Raw genomic sequence first — 12,659 nt, forward strand, 5'->3', positions numbered from 1 at the left:
CATAAAAACAATTAAACATCCAGTTAAAATTATAAAATTCAATTGAAGTATATAAGCAATGCTAGGTGTGGGGCCAATAACCCTTATTGGGAGTATGCCAGATGAAACAAAAAAGCTTTTACCTGGTGGCAAAAGATGCTGATACAGAGAGACAGACAGACCGATGGAAGGAGTTCCAAAGTTTTGGTGCCATGACAGACAGGGTCCTTTCTCAGGCTGCTCCCCATCTAGCCTCAGATGGTGGGAACAACTGAAGCAGGTCCTATGAGGAAGACTAGATTGAACAGGTAAGTTTGAATGGGACCAGGTAGTCCTTAATGTATGTTGGTCTCAGTCTATACAGTTGTTTAAAGGTCAATACCAGTACCCTGACTGGGGAAGGCACTGGCAAACCACCCTGCATTGAGTCTGCCATGAAAACACTAGAGGGCATCACCCCAAGGGTCAGACATGACCCGGTGCTTGCACAGGGGATACCTTCACCTTCACCAGTACCCTGAATTGAGCCTGGAAGCAAATTGGAAGCCAGAGTAGATGGAACAACACTGGAGTCTTTATTTCAGACATGTGGGTTTTGGATATCATGGATTTTTAGCGAACACAGGTTTTATACACGTATGACTGACCAAGAATGTTAAGCAGGTCTACTCAGAATCCTACAGAGGTCTATTCAGTGGGGAAAGATCTCTTAGCATTGCCCTGTAATTGAAGTAAAGCCCTATGTAAAGCCTCATATGTGAAAATCCCCTCAAGAGATTCTACACATTTCATTACTGCTTCAAATATTCCAGGATTTAAAGCCAGCTTTTAACCGGCTCAGACTAGCTAGCAACATGCATCATCTTTTATGGTGTTCTGATGATCTGGAATAAATTGAAATCCTTCAACAGCAATATGAATAATAGGGAGATGGGCTACTGACACAATTTTAGGCAACATTGATACAGTCTTAATTTTGCAACCATTAAACACAGAAATTAGATTTCTTTTCTTAAGGCCAAAAAGAGTCTCTCTAAAGGGAGGAGATGTTAAATTGCTTGTAACTTTGGGCTGTTTAGAAACACCAGTACCTGCTGGCTGTCCATGAACTCTAAAAGAGGTTTGTAATGCAACCACATTGAACAACCTTGGTCTTTAACAAGGCGATGCCTCCTTGAGGGCAGAGGTCTTTATTCCCCTGCAACATGTGCAAAGTAGCTAAAGAAGCAGCACTGCAAGATAATACAAATCTGTCCTTTCCCATATCTTGTTCCATTGGAACACTTCCAAGGATTATCCAAAGTATCTAGAAAGCAGCCAACAGTTTCTCCTACACAGTATGCAACCAGCTGCTCCCTGTGCTGTTATTCTGAATATGCCCAGGGATTCCCAATTATGAAATTACCTCAAGGGAAAGGACCAGCTCATATAGAGATACTCCCCCCCCCAAACACACACAATGTAATTAATTCTGCTCCCTACTAGCTTCAAGACAAGCTTGCCAAGCAATTACCTGAGAGAGCACAAAAGGTCCTCCCATTGCAACACAGAGCTTATATGGCGATTGTAGACATCAGGGGAGTACAGTTCCAAACTGTATGCAGTATTCCAAATATGGCTACACCACAAAACTATACAAATAAACTATGTGAGACTGATCATCCTATTTTAAATCCTTTACCTTTTTCACTGCTGCCACACATGGAGCTGATTTTTCAAAAAACTATTAGAAGTAAATACCACTGAAATAATTGGGACTTATTCCCACACAATAACTCCTGTCCAGTGAACCCTATGGGCAAAGGATTCCCACTGAAGACTAGATTATTAAAAATCTTTGAGCACAAACCATTCAGTGGCTGACAGTTTGAAAGCCTCATAGCCAATGTGCTTAGACTGGGGGCAGCCTCACTATTGTGGGTTGAAGAAGCTGGCAATCCCTTTGTAGAACATGTTTTTGCCAACTTTGCTAGTAGCTAGAAGGTTGTGGATTCATCATTTCTAGACAATAATAATTTTGTATTCCCACCCACTTTATTTCACTTGAGAAATGTTTCTGTGAAGGCTGGTTTTCTCATGGAAAAGGCTATGTCTCCTTAAAGTAGGAGATCCCTTTATTTACTATTCTACTCCCCCCACCCCACATGCTTTTCTGACATCCATGCAACTGAATCCCCTCCTCTGACGCATATGGCCTACAAAGACCCCAGCCCCCAACCCCAGAACTCCCAGCTTTTGCCATGGAATGACCACCATGGATGAGTCACTTGAGTGCAATGGAGTACAGCTAAGTAGGAAGAGGCTACCTTTGTAGGCCACATGTTATCTGTGGTTAAAAGTTGCCTTCTTTCACATTAACTGACTGGTTATAAATCCTGCCAATGGGGAAATTACAATATAAATCCAGCCAATGGCAGAAATGGCTTTGTGTGTAAGTCACTGGATTCCAATAGGCACAGGATTAAAACATGAGTCATGATGTTCTGCTTTCCATCAGTCTCCTTTCCATGTGAGGGTAGCAATAGGAGATCATCAAGCTGCCAACAACTCACTTGCAGAGTACCACAAGGAGCAGTCCTCTCTCCAATTTTATTTAAGATCTTCATGTGTCAGATTAAATTTAATTAAGGATAAGCATAGCAACACCTCCATGGTGTGGGGAAAAGCTTTTAAAATTGAAGGACCATCTCTTGATTGAAGCTTGGCAGCTCTACATGATGTTTGTAAAATCACAACCTACATCTGCCATCATATTGTGAGGTGAGATCAGACTTGTGAGAGCTGGATTAAAATCCCCTCATTTTTAGCCTAACCTACCACACTGTGGTGTTGTCAGGATAAAATGGGGAACAGAGAATGAAGTCTGTTGTCCTGAGCTCCTTGGAGGAAGGTCAGAACAAACTTGTACTATTTGGATTGATTAGGCTGAGAAAGGGGTCAGGGCATAGTAGTCTAGATACATGTTGCTTACAGTGGGATGGCGGGTCATAGCTTTTTCTGACAGTCAAGTTTGGGCAATCACCATAACCAAAAACAACTATCTAAAATGGAGAGTAATATTTTTATAATGCAACCTTGGACATTCAAATCAGCTATGCACCCCCCCACCCCATTCCTTCTCCTCTGTTGAAATCATTTCCTGTTGTACCTCAGTAGGTTCTGTACTTTGTGTGCAAGAATTATTTTTCTCAGCTGAAAAAGCAATGAATTATTTGTATTGCACATGAAATTTTTGCTTACAGAGCTCATCATAGTAAACATACTGCTGCTAATCTATTATCAGTATTAGGCAGCTGGAACACTCTTTGTGTTTCCATTTGGTTTGAAATATCCCAAAGTAATTATAGATAAGAGAAGAACATAAAGAATCTCAGCAAGAGACTGACTATCCTGAGTTAATTTACTGGTGGTGACTTGTTGACTCTGTTATTCTGTATCCAGAGTTACATACATCCAGTCTGCAAAAGCAGAGATAAGAAAAATGCTTATTTTGGTACTCTCCTTTGGATATATACCTTTGCTTAGGTACATTCCTTTAATTATAGATAGCTTCTTAATCATTTATAAAGCTTGTATTTAAAATGCTATTTAGAGAGGTGAATGGATTGTGGAAATATCCAAGTAGGAAATAATTTGGGCAGCCACAAAATGTACTGCAGAGCTGAAAATAAAATAGCATATTTATTTGAAATATCTTTACTTGACTGGGATTTTCACTGATCCTCATACTCTCTGAATTAATTTCATATCAGTTCAAAACATGTATAGATATAAAAGACTTCCATTCACAGCAAGAAGATGAAATTTGGATTAAGTGCACATTAAATTACTTCAAGTAGATTCATTGTCAGCCTCAAACAAATGCTTTTGAGAAAATAAAATCACATTGCAATTTCACAGGAATAGCTTCTTCCAGGAGATGAAACTCCACGTCTCTGCAGTCAGTTAAGATATAGTATATTAAAAAGTAGTGAAATTTTCAGGAGCCCTATACAAAAGCATAGACACAAAACAAATTTGATTGAAAATTTTAATAAACTGGGTTTAGTTCTGTGGCACATAATAGTCACTAATATTATTGTCACTAAGCATTATTGGAAGCATAGTCCTCACCCTTAAGTACCTTCATATATACTCAGTAATATTGTTACATATTGAAACATAATTGGCTATTTTTTCCTGTAATAACATCCCTTTTGCTATGTTTCCTGATTGTCTGTCATCAATCATATAGCTATTATCGGGGATTAATTAACTTTGAGGCTGTAGCACCTTGGGCTTAAAGATGTAATATGCTGTACTCTTTTGCCTCAGATGCACATGCAGGTAAAGGGGCTCTCTTCTAGGGTTGCCAGCTATGAGTTGAGAAATACCTGGAAATCTTGGGGGTGGAACAGGGCAGGACTTTGGACAAGGAGAATCCTCAGTGTTGTATAATGTTATGGAGTCCACTCTCCAAACCAGCCATTTTCTCCAGAGGAACAGATCTCTGCAGACTGGAGATAACCTTTAATTCCAAGGGATTCCCAGGTCTCCCCTAGGAAGTGGCATCCCTACCCTCTTCTCTGAACCAACCAGTCCTACACACTAGCCTCTCCTTGTCTTTTTTTTTTATAGCCCTAACTGCCCACCAGCAGATAAAGCAGACACAAGGTTAAAAGTGCATGTAGTGTACAAGGGGTGCCAGCCACATTTTTATGAGGTCCAGATCACAATTGTGTAGTGGCTCAGTACGAGGACTAAGCATAGAAGGCCAATTTCATGACTGCAATGCTTTTCAGGGATGAAGGTTGTCCCTGACAACAAAGCAGACAGATTTCTTTTAACATACTATCACTTTGCCTCTAATAGAACATTTTTCCCCTTTAGATTTTTTTAAGGCCATATCCCCTCCCGCTTAGCATTTTAGCTAACAGCATAGGCAACCTAGTTTCAGTTAGTAGAGATTCATTGCTATGTGCCTACACAGATGTTTTGTCCTTTACACTGGATATTCAGGTAAACATGAGCTGCTTTGTTTTGTACACCCATTTATTCCAGTAAAAGAGCTGCTGTTGTTAATGAAAGCCAAGTTTTAGCTGAGGATGCCTGCAAATCAAATTGGGAGATCCTGCCACCTTCTTTAGAATTGATACACTACAAGCAGATACTCATGAGATGTATGGGGGAGGGCATTATTTCCCCCCCCTCCCCTGGCCTCACTGGGCCACACACTGTTCCACTCCCACATAGCTGCTGCTTGTTTTGGAAATGCAGCTGCAGCTCTCTCCTTCTTTCCTTCACCTGCTCAGTATCTGGATGACTGCTTGGGAGAGGAATAACATCTTTCTCCCCTCCCCCCATCAGCAGGGCAGCCATTTGCCAGTCAGCCTGTTCAGCTGCAGTGCCACCACCAGCACTGCCACCATCTGCCTGGATGTTCTCACTCCCCCACCCCCCATCCACCTGACTTGATCAAACAGTGGGAGGGGGAAGCAGTACCATGTTCAGGAGCAATAACCTGTTGAATGCTAGTGCCAGTGGCAGTAACTGGATTAGAGTTCATCTTACACACCCTGTTTATAGGCATCTAAATGGCTGCTGTATGTAAGATGACATTGGACAAGAGAAAGCATTTTTGGAATCTAGCATGGTGAACCTTGCATTCTTAGGCTACCATGCTCTGTCAGCCATGAATAGCAGCCTGGGGGCTCTGTTTGTGCTGCCAGTCAGGCACTGAAAATGCAGGGATTAGATGCCATTTGCCAGCTTCCACTATGCTCTCGGGAACAGCCTCACAGCTTCTGAAGTCTTTTTTCTCTCTTAAAGATGTCTACATTTAGCTGATAGTGCAATTTAAGTGGCACAGTAGCAGTTCTTTTCTTGTCCTTTTCTCACAAAGAATACATCTGTCATGTACTTAACAGCTGAGCTCTTAACGTGCCACAATATCATCAGGGAAAAACATGACGACAAGATTCTGAAGTCAAATGTAACGTATGAAATGTGGGAGTGTGTCCATGGAGGGGGCAAGAGAAGCTGGCAATACAATCCTAGGTAGAGATACATAGACTTCAATGGGATTAGGAAGATATAATTTAGAGATCTGGAAAAAAACAGTATTTTTCGAATTCAGGTATGCAGAACCCCCAAAATATTGATATTTCCTGATATTCCCAAATCCCAATACTGGTATGGTATTCAGATCCAGTAAAGATTCAGGAATGCTGATTTTTTTTTCAGTTCCATTATAGCCTATAATCTATAATGGAGAATCAATCGGGGGATATCTGGAACACTGGGAGGGGGTCTGTTTTTTTTTTTGTTTTTTTGTTTTGTGTTTTTTGAGATAGAGGAACCATATCTGCTGGTGTCTCCCTTCCAAAATAACCCAAGTTTCAGAAAGACTGGGCTAGGGGATCCAATTCTATGAGTCCCCAAAGTAGGTGCCCCCATCCTCCATAATTTCCAATGGAGAGGGAAAGGCATTTAAACTTTAAAGGGAAAAATTAAATGCCTTTTGTAAGCTGCAGCACCAATACAAGTGAGCTTCAATGGTGGACTGAGAACTCTTTAAATGCACTTCAACTGCAGTCCAGCAGTCCCCAAATTCCAAATGTTTCCAGGATTGGTTTTTTGTCTCAGCCATTTCAGATAGCTGAGAAATAGCTACACACACGTATAGCTGAATTAATTCTCCAAAAATACCCATTTGGTATTTTAGGGGCATTTTTTTACATGGATTAGTCAAACTCTGTTTTAAGGTTGCACAAGTGATTTCTTTACATCTGTTTTCACTAAAGTGCAAAGCTGAGATAGTTCTACCGGTTGACAAATCTGAAGAGATCTACATACAAACATTTTTGAGGCCATTTTGATTGATTAAATAACAAAGAGGCAATGAGATCTGATACTGCTGATCTAAGAGGTCTAAAACATGCTGCAGTAAAACTGCTTGTTATGTCATCTCTGCTCTATACAAACAGGCTGGAATATAACTAACATGCCTTTTTAACCATTATTTAATCTAATTATTTAACAAATTATGGCAAAAACTAACGAATGCATTTCATAATCTCTTTTTTAGGCATAAGTATGGCAGTCAAAATTCATCTCTGAAGAGTTGGGCATTTTCTCACTCTCCAATGGCAGTCAAATGAAAATACTATGAAGAACAAGAAGAAGAGTTGGTTCTTATATGCTGCTTTTCCCTACCCGCAGGAGGCTCAAAGCGGCTTACAATCACCTTCCCATTCCTCTCCTCACAACAGACATCCTGTGAGGTAGGTGAGGCTGAGAGAGCCCTGATATCACTGCTCAGTCAGAACAGCTTTATCAGAGCCATGGCGAGCCCAAGGTCACCCAGCTGGTTGCATGTGGGGGAGCACAGAATCGAACCTGGCATGCCAGATTAGAAGTCCGCACTCCTAACCACTACACCAAACTGGCTCTCTATAAGTATGATCAGAATGGTTAACGAATAATACATTTAACAGGAGTTAAAAATTACATTATATAAACCAGGGGTAGTCAACCTGTGGCTCTCCAGATGTCCATGGACTACAATTCCCATGAGCCCCTGACAGCATTTGTCGTGTTGGTCTGAAGTAGCACAATAAAATCCAAGGGTGAGCTTCGCTGGTCTTAAAGATGCTACTGGACTCTAATTTTTAAAACGTTATAGTGAGGTAAAATGAAAACCAAAACAAAGCTCCTTCACAGACTGTTCCCAGAAAATCTGGCTGAGTGTTTTCTGAACTTGCAGGACTGGTGAATGGCAGCTGGCACTGCACCAAAAACTGGCTCTTTAGTATTCAGCACCACTGCCATTCAAGAAAAATCACAAACACACTGAGAAGCAATTAAAGGAAAGCAGCCACGAAGGAGAAGGGAGAAAAGAAACATCATTTTATGTTGCTACAAACATATTTAATGATTCATCTTTTCTATCTCCATCTGTGATAGGGAAAGAACAACTATTATGCAGTATTACTCAGGTTTGCCAGTATCGTTTCCCCCCTGAAGAGAAGTTATTTATTTTTAAAGCTTGTTCTCTCCATAAAATAAAAATGATAGCATGTTTGGGGGGGGGGGTGTTGACACATGGATGTGTGTCGTTTTCGAAAGTATGTATATCATAGAACAAATGCCAAAGTTTCATCGTGTTTGTGAACACAGTATTGGGATTTAAGTATCTGGGACAACTGGCAGCTAGTGATTTCCAGCAGGGTATGGCAAGGAAAACCATCCAGAATAGGGACAATTCCTTTATTTAAAAAATGTTTGGTAAAGGAGTGACTTTTCCTATTTCCTTTAAATTCATGCAGATGGGTTTCTTCTGGATAAAACGTTCTTTGCAAACCAAACAGAACTTGAAGCCCCTCTTATTTGGTTGGAATAGTTTCAAGACGAAAGGTTGGAATAGTTTCAAGACTGACAATAACAATATTCCATCTGTGATTAGTACTTCAAATAAATTGGCCACCTCATGAGAAGGAAGGACTCCCTGGAGAAGAGCCTAATGCTGGGAGCGATCGAGGGCAAAAGAAGAAGGGGACGACAGAGAATGAGGTGGCTGGATGGAGTCACTGAAGCAGTCGGTGCAAACTTAAATGGACTCCGGGAAATGATAGAGGACAGGAAGGCCTGGAGGATCATTGTCCATGGGGTCGCAATGGGTCAGACACGACTTCGCACCTAACAACAACAACAAAGCAAGTGTAAATTTAACTGTAGGTTAAACCCAAATTTAACTGATGTCTTGTAAAATAAATGGGTTGTAAGTATGCAATGATACTCCACATAATGGCTCCTAGCCAGTGGGCATAAGCAGAATGCACATTAACAGCACTGCCAAACAAGGGTCCAAACAATTTCCAAAGAAATTGCAGGGTTTATTTCCTCCCTCAACTTTACTTCCTGTTGTTGTCAGCATCTCAAGTCCCTTTCCTTGATACTGAATAAGCCATCCCTAGGCAAATTACTCCAGCTTGCCATCAGCAATTATCTCTGAAAACATTCATCATATGAAAGCAAGAGATGCATTCTTGTTGATCTTATCTTGCCACACTGGCTGCAGACTTCAAAGTTCATAACACAACTGAAACCGCATCTCATGTCCAGGTCATCCCAGGTCTACAATTAGGCTTATAATGTTACAGTGAAAATCACCAGCTGTGCAGCTGGCTCATGCCGTGTCCGTTTAAGTGTCCATTTAAGCCTCTGCAAAATCCTTGTACCCTTATATGTAGCAAAATGAGCCAGCTGCCAGACAAAGGGAAGGTCCGATTCTGGGTTGGAAAATTCCAGAAGTGTTGTGGGGTGGAGCCTGGGGAGGTGGGCCTTAGGGGAGGGACCTCGATGGAGCACAATGCCTCCAGTGTAGTCAACCCCCTAAGAAACTGGCCTGTGTCCTCTGGAAATCAGCTGCATCTCCAGGAGCTCTCTTATTAATTTCCTTTAAGTGCAAAATTTAGAAACAGAAAATCATGCATGTGTGTGCACAGAGGGTAGGGTGAGGTCTCCTCTGGCCATGTCCACCTTTCAACATTGAAAAAACAGGAGGAAGGGCAGAGGACACAACGCTGGCAGAAACCAGGGAAGTACAGCAGCCCTGCCCCCTCTATTATCATTATTATTATTTGATTTTTATACCACCACTCCCATAACTGGCTCGCGGCGGTTAACAAAATAAAACTTTCATACAATTTAAAATCTCCATAAAGCAATTAAAACAGTTTAAAAAATATAGCAGACATAACACTGTGCTAACAGTAGGACTCAGCTGGAGCTGACTAGAAGCAGACTGGCCTCACACAGCACAGAAGAGGCCTGACTGGCAATAATTTCCAAGAGAATTATTTGGGGAGGGGAACAGATCACTTGGGCAGGTTTAAACTGAATGAGCTAAAACTACCTTTGCCCTCATTGTTTCCCCCTCCCTCCAAATTCCTCCGTGCACATTTTGTGGTATTCAAGACATACCCGGCAGAGGAAGCAAGAGCAAGAAGAAGGTCTGAAAGAACCAAGCAGTGCACTAGAAAGCGAGGAGGGGTACGCTGGGGTGTATTTGAACTATAAAAAGGTAAAGGTAAAGGTTAGGCTTGTCTGATTCGGCCGCTTTGGCGGCCGTTCCCTCCGGGCGCAGCAAGCACCGCGCCGTGGGGGGGGGAGGGCGGTGCCGGCAGCGACGTGACAGCGGGTGCAACCACGCAGGCGCAGAATCGCACAAGCCTAGTAAAGGTATCCCCTGTGCAAGCACTGGGTCATGTCTGACCCTTGGGGTGACGCCCTCCAGCGTTTTCATGGCAGACTCAATACGGGGTGGTTTGCCAGTGCCTTCCCCAGTCATTACCGTTTACCCCCCAGCAAGCTGGGTACGCATTTTACCGACCTCGAAAGGATGGAAGGCTGAGTCAACCTTGAGCTGGCTCCTGGGATTGAACTCCCAGCCTCATGGGCAGAGCTTTCAGACTGCATGTCTGCTGCCTTACCACTCTGCACCACAAGAGGCTCTATTTGAACTATGGATACCCTCTATTTATCCCTCCACATGGCACTTTTGTCTGCACCTTCCTGCCATCCTCCATCTGGCTCCCTCACCAATGGTGAAAAAGAAAAGTGGGTAGAGCTGATGCCCACGCTTATGTAGCCTTCATCCCCCCTCTCACAAAGAAAACAGTGTCATTCTATTGGGCTCATCCTTCTGATACAGTGGCAAACCACACTCCTTCCCAGCTTCTCTGAGTCATGGATTCAGGAGTTGCCTTATCTTCAAAACAAGCAGTTTCCTAGGGCTCATCAGCCACATTCTTATTACCTGCTAGAGGTCTTTATTTTACACAGGAAACTTGGCTGTCTCCTATATCGAAAAATCTCCTAATTACATTTCTTCTCCAATAAAACAAATTGTTCTAAAGCATAATCGTTAAAAATGCACCCTTGGATTAAAAATTAACAGGAATCTTCAGACCAAGAAAAGTTTATGGACTTCTTCAAACTCAGTGAACAGATCCTGGCTATACTGAACAAAGGTTGTTGGTAGTGTAAGCAAAGAACACGAGTTAATAATAAATAACCTGAAAATATCTAAGTCCTTTGTCCTTGGATTGGAACTGGAATAGTTAAAAAGTGTCATAGACCTGGGCATTGAGAAGCAGCAATATAGTCTAATTTCTTCATGTCTCAAAAAGAATACCATTTTTTATCCCTTTACTATCTCTGATATTATGAAGCTTCACCGTGATCTCCAGCATACCCTTTTTGGTAGTCAAAGAGCCCTTCCTTTCCTAGTGGAAAAGCAGATTGGATCCAACCCAATAGTTGAATATTTGGCAGGAAAAGCAATATACACACACAATAAGGCATAATCCATTACATTCAGCTAGAGCAGGAAGAGGAAGGGGAAGGGCCATGAAGGGATTTAAGTGGGATTTGGTGAGTAGTTAATAAGGTAAGATTCAGTGGGGTCAAGAAAAGTGAATGATGGTTGCTTTATTTTCTTCTTAGATATTTGAATCATAACCAAAATTCTGATTTGAGTATCTTCAGCATTTAGGGTGAAGACCTGAGGCTGTGAAAGCTCTGCTGAGTCACATTTCTCCAATGGATACAAAGCCCTGTTTTGTAAATAGCTGCAGGCAGACATAGTTTAAACTATACAGCATTGTATAACAGCAGAAAGAATCTCCTGCAAATATGCTCAAGGCATAAAGTATGTTGAAAGTAAAATGAAACAGTTTTGGAAACAATGAAAGTTACATGCTCCTGTTGCAGTTTTGTTGCACAAACTTAAACAGTTGTCTCTCCCCCCCCCCCCTTCACCCACAATGTCTGATTTGTTATTGCAGTATCTAAGCTGGTTTAGTCTTGGGTATTTCTCACAAAAATTACTTATATATTACTGAATAGTGGGTTCAATAAGGCACCGAGTCTCTCATATGCCAAAACATCAGCTCTTTACTGATCACACACAACTGAACTAAAACACTGTCCACCATCCAAACTTATACACACTTCAGAGGCTTCTACCAAAGCCTGTGATTGGCCTTAAGTGGAGTCCTCTGATTGGGTAACTACAACATCCAATAGCAAGCTGGATCCTTGATGCTAGCGCTAGGATCCAAGCTTTCGCTCTCTGTTGTAGCACATACACAACACATATGATATGGGAAATAAATATGTGGTAGTAGTGAACTGACACATGGTAGACCCAGGCTCAACCCCTCATCTCTATACAGTTTGTTAAGGGGCTATAGCAACCATGGAATTGTTGTGAAAGGAACAAAGTGAACACAGAACCAAATATAGAACAAATATAGAAAACCAAATAGAGACCAGTTCTGCAGGGCCTGCAACAGGGAGCTCTTCCACCAGGCATTTGGTTGAGGCTGACCAGAATCAGTAACATCTGCAGGGCTCCTGAACCTCCCTCCCAAGAACCCATACATCTGAACCATGGACCTGTTTGAACTGTTATGAATTAGAATATTACCTTCAGTTATTGGTTGTGTATGTTATTGATTGTTACAGTCCATTTATATGTTATGTTATGAAGAGACAAAGTTCCATGTATTGTTTATGTTCCATGTGAACTGCCCTGCACCTCGGGGGAAGGCAGAATACAAATAAATAAGCAAGCAAGCTGTCCTGGGCTCTTTGAGCTAGGGCAGAATAAAAGTGTACTATATAGATAAGCATTA

The sequence above is a fragment of the Paroedura picta genome, chromosome 10 (genome assembly GCF_049243985.1).
Source record: "Paroedura picta isolate Pp20150507F chromosome 10, Ppicta_v3.0, whole genome shotgun sequence".
Classification (NCBI taxonomy): domain Eukaryota; kingdom Metazoa; phylum Chordata; class Lepidosauria; order Squamata; family Gekkonidae; genus Paroedura; species Paroedura picta.